This window comes from Arachis ipaensis, chromosome B08 (assembly GCF_000816755.2).
Source record: "Arachis ipaensis cultivar K30076 chromosome B08, Araip1.1, whole genome shotgun sequence".
Taxonomy (NCBI): Eukaryota; Viridiplantae; Streptophyta; class Magnoliopsida; order Fabales; family Fabaceae; genus Arachis; species Arachis ipaensis.
Genome location: NC_029792.2, coordinates 39,993,634 through 39,998,476, shown reverse-complemented (window position 1 = coordinate 39,998,476; position 4,843 = coordinate 39,993,634). Strand labels below are relative to the sequence as shown.

The window sequence follows — 4,843 nt, the reverse complement described above, 5'->3', positions numbered from 1 at the left end:
ACTTGTCCATGTTCTCTTTTGTCTTTTTACTAATTTTGTTTTCTCTTGATACAATTGTAATTGTTAGTAGATAAAACATAACTTATAAGATGATAATCATTCCTTATGTATCACTTTAGCACTATGATTGCTGAAATCAATTGAAAATTGAAGGAAAACATCAAATAAAACAATTTCAATATCTGCATCATAAAAGATGTTTTAATTAATTAAAAAAAAGAAATCATCATTCTCGACAGAAATTATTTATTACATTGGCTTATTGTTGGTATTATACATTGGAATGAATTTTCCTAGTTGTTACCCTAAATTCACTAAACGCACACACACACAAAAGAACGAAGGAAAGAAACAGAGAAGAGAAGAGAGAAGGGTGAGCTCGAAGGGGGAAGAAGAGAGATCGAGAAAGGGAGATGGAGAGCTCGAGAGTCAGGGAGTAAGGGAATGGGAGGAGGACGCTGCGACGATCAAGAAGGCTTTGACTTCGTCATCCTCGTGCATCCGTCGCTGCTACCATCATCAATTGAAGCTGCTGCGCGTGGAGAGAAGGGGAGACGACGCCGCTGGCTCTGTCATGGATCGCCGACGCCGTTCAAGCCACTACAAGAGGAGAACGCCGCTGCGTGAAGGGAGGTGATGAGCGAAGTAGAACGCGTACAGGAAGAAGGAGAGCACGACGACTAGAAGGAGGCAGCGCCGCTGCCGTTGCTGCTAGGGCTAGTCGCTGGAATTCCTGGTCCTTACTGGTGAGTCAATTGTGCCCTAGCTACTAGAGTTACCATTTCTGAAACCTTGTCACTTTGAAATGATCCTGTCTCTGCCTCTAATATTCCTAATTATACTGTATTCGTTGGAATCGCCACAATTAGAGCTCTGGAGAAGACAAATTGTTGCGCCATCCTCTTCATTTTGACTCTGAACCTCCATTCATAACCCTGTAACGTTTCCACTCTTGTTCTGTTTAGCATTTTGTTTCTCTGCTATATACTTATTTTAATTACGGTAGCCGATACCAGTGTTTTAGTGCTGATGTGTTCTGCTGGAACTGTCAAAATTGTTGTTGCTGCAAGTGTGATCATGGTTGGTGCTGCTGCCGCGTCCTGATTATGTTGGAATTGTTGCTGTTGCTGTGAATTCAAAAAGAGCAGGTTTATCGTGGTTAATTCCTTGGGTTTAGCTAATTGAGGTAGGGGATTTAATTTAAATGATTTTAATTTAAGAAATGCCTACAAAATTTATTGAATAACTGCAAATATGTTTAATTATTGTGAGTAATTGATTAATTATATGGATGTTGAGTTGTGGCTGCAAATGTGATTGAGCTTGTTGATTTTGTGAAATTGATTGGTTATGTGTGAATTATGAATTGTGGATAAGTAATTGCTGAGAATGCTGAATCTTGATGGATTATATTGGTTGATTGCTGTTGAGTTAGTTATTAGATATATTGTAATAGTGGTGAACTTGGTTGGTGATTGTTTTGAAATTGATTTTGAGAGGTATTGAAGGTTGAATCTTGAAATATTAAACTTTTTGTTGAAAATATGATTTTCTGCATTACTTTTAAATGAAGTTAAAAACTATAACTAATTCTGTAATGATCGGAATTGCGTGGGGCCAAGTCTAGGTTAAACTTGGGAATAGATGGAACTGGACTGGAAAATTTGAGACATTTTCGTTAAATATACAATGTATGGCGAATTTTTGAAGTCAGGTCGTTGAATTTTTCCTGCTGCAAAAAAATTCGAATAGGGCAGCAACTTGGTTGTCTTGCTACAACTTCTACGAGCTGAGTTCTAGAGCGAAATCAATTTTGTTTTAAAATTTGATTAACTTGGTTTATTTCCGTAAAACTTCAGAATTTTAGGAGTTAAGGATTGAGAGTTGTGAATTTTTGAAAATTGGTGATCAAAGTTGGAAAGAATCAGTTTTCAGCAAGTTACGCATCAACTTCCAATGCTTGTAACTCTTAGAATTGAACAGCGAATGGGTTGCAACCAAGACACAATTGTTGCTAGATAAGTTAAGAGTCTCCAAACCAAAATTTAGCTTAATTGAAGTTTTGTAGTATATGTTTTGCAAGTTGAAAGATACTAAGCTTGCTGGTTATGCAAGTTGAAAGATACTAAGCTTGCTGATTTCTAAAACAGATTTTGACATATTCCTATCTAACTTTCAAGCTATATAACTCCTTCATTAAAAATGGTATTGATCTGGAATCAATTGGAAAAGAGACCTAGATAAGTTAAGTTAAACCATATTAATTTTAAAGGTCATTGAATTTAATTTGGATTATATATGGAATTTTGAATATTGTAGGCTGTTGCTGTTTTCTAGTTTTTAAGTACTGCAGAGTAGTCACGATTTTCCTTCTATTCCCAAGGCTGGAATCAATTGGAAAAGAGACCTAGATAAGTTAAGTTAAACCATATTAATTTTAAAGGTCATTGAATTTAATTTGGATTATATATGGAATTTTGAATATTGTAGGCTGTTGCTGTTTTCTAGTTTTTAAGTACTGCAGAGCAGTCACGATTTTCCTTCTATTCCCAAGGCTAGAGTGATAAAAAAAATTATGATTTTTAGTTTATTAGAAAGCTTAATTCGAGACGGCCGCCTGGACATAAAGTGTGTGTAATTCCGAATTCATTTGGTATTTTGAAAACATAATTGAAATTAGACTGTCGAGGTTGTTTGGTGACAACCTTGAATATGAGATTTAAGAATAGATTTTCTATACTATTATCAGATGTTTTTGAGAATATATTGTTGTGGCAATTGCTGATAAAAGGCTGGTGTAAAGAGGGAACCTGTAAGGGTGGCTAAGTTCTATTTTTAGAGGAGAGTATGTCCAAATTTTTATAAAAGTATAAGGATTTAATTAAAATGAATATTTAATGCTTGTTTAATGGTGATAACCATTGTTGTCAAACTCGCGAGTTAACTCGTAAACTCGCACACGAGTTTACGAGTTTAGGTAGTGGAATCGAGTTAACTCAGACACAAACTCGTTTCTGAGTAGACTCGGGTAGACTAGGATAAACTCGGTCAAACTCGCGAGTTTATTCATGAGTCAGCGAGTTTGATTTAGGTTGGGTTTTTTGCCAAAACGGCCCGTTTTGGGCAAAGAAAAAAAAAAAAGAAAGGCTGCAAGGGAGCAACCCACTAACCCAGCTAACCCTAAATCCTCTTTACTCGCACTCACTCTCTTCTCCTCTCCAAGCTCTCTTCTTCTTCGCGTTTCGTCATCAACAGTCCATCCCTTGCCGCCGTCTGTCCCCGATCTGTCACTGCCGTTCGCCGTTTCTCAAACCACCGTTCTCTCACTCTTGCTCTCTCACTCAGCTCAACACACTCTCACTCTCTCGCTCCCTGTTCTGCATCGAAGAACACAGATTCGTGGAGTACATCAGTCAGCACAACACAGCGACACCAGTGTCAGACACGCTTCCGTCGGTCGTTGTGGAGCACAGTTCCGTCGGTCGTCGGGGAGCACAGTACAGCAACGCGCCAACGCCAGTGTCAGCTACTCAGCTGAGCCTACTTCATTCTGCCATCTTAGCCTTCAGGTATGTTTAAAAATAAATTAGTTACTGAATTGAATCAATTGATTCATTTCTTAGTTGTTACTTGTTAGTGTGAGTTTAATCTGTAATGTTGGTAGTTGAACAAATTTAAATAATTTTGGTATAATGGTATGATTTCTACCATTTTGATTCTGAAATTAACTTTTTAAATTTTTTTTAGTTTGAATTCTGGTGTGATGAATGACGAAATATGGATTAATGAATCTGAATATCTGATAGTTACATATTTGTTAATGAATGATGAAATATGGATTTTTGAATAAACTCTGGTGTTAGATACTTGGACAGTTAGACTGTTAGTTACTTTGATATTTTTTATTAATGAATCTGAATATCTGAAATACTGAAACTCTGATATGTTAGTTTAGTTTAGTTTATTGAAAACTGAAATCTGAATTTAGAAAATCTGAAATGTTAGTTTAGTTTAGTTTAGTTTATTGATTGCTGAAATCTGAATTTAGAAAATCTAAAATGTTAGTTTAGTTTAGTTTATTGAAATATGAAATCTGAATTTATGAAATCTGAAATGTTAGTTTAGTTTAGTTTAGCTTAGTTTAGTTTATTGAAATTTGAAACTCTGGATAACTTTGCTAAATTAATTATTTAGTTTGTTGATTTGTTGATTTAGGGACACAAATACAAAATGTCTGAAACAAATGATGTTTCTGATGAAGATGGTGAAGATGATGATGTTGATGCCATGGAAGATGAAGATATTGGAGGATTTCAGTTTTAGACTTTTACTTTATTAGAACATTTAGTTGTTGCTTTGTTATTTTCTTTTGTTTTTCGGTTGTGTTATATGAAGCTTTGATTGTGTGATTGTGTGTTTTATGTTGAACTAGATGCATATTTGTGAAGGATTTGAATGTGTGGTCTAGAGTACTTGTTATAATTGTAGTATTATGTTAATTTATTATGTGTTTTGATGTTAAAATTGTTAAGTTTAAATGCCTATATTTGATTAAATATATATATTATACATGATATATATATTTTTTATAAAAAATTTATAACAGGTAAACTCGTACGAGTCTACAAGTCGAGTCTACGAGTCGAGTCTAGGTCAGCTCCACGAGTTTACCTAGACTCGCGAGTTTGACAACCTTGAGGGTAGGTGAGGGAGTTGAATCACTGAATAGTTAGGTTAGGGAGTATTTGCTCTGTCTGTGATTGGGCTTGAGTGGCTTAGGGAGTTTTTGAGCTAAATAGAGTCAATTTGGACTGTGTCCCGTCCAAAAAAAAATCTATTTAAG

The 4,843-nt window shown here is 35.4% G+C and overlaps 1 long non-coding RNA gene across 1 annotated transcript; it reads left to right on the top strand.

Annotated features, from left to right (window-relative positions):
- LOC107613849 lies at window positions 7-4,531 on the top strand. Its single transcript, XR_002352378.1, has 3 exons — window positions 7-746; window positions 870-3,569; window positions 4,216-4,531. It is a non-coding gene; the product is annotated as an uncharacterized LOC107613849 (long non-coding RNA).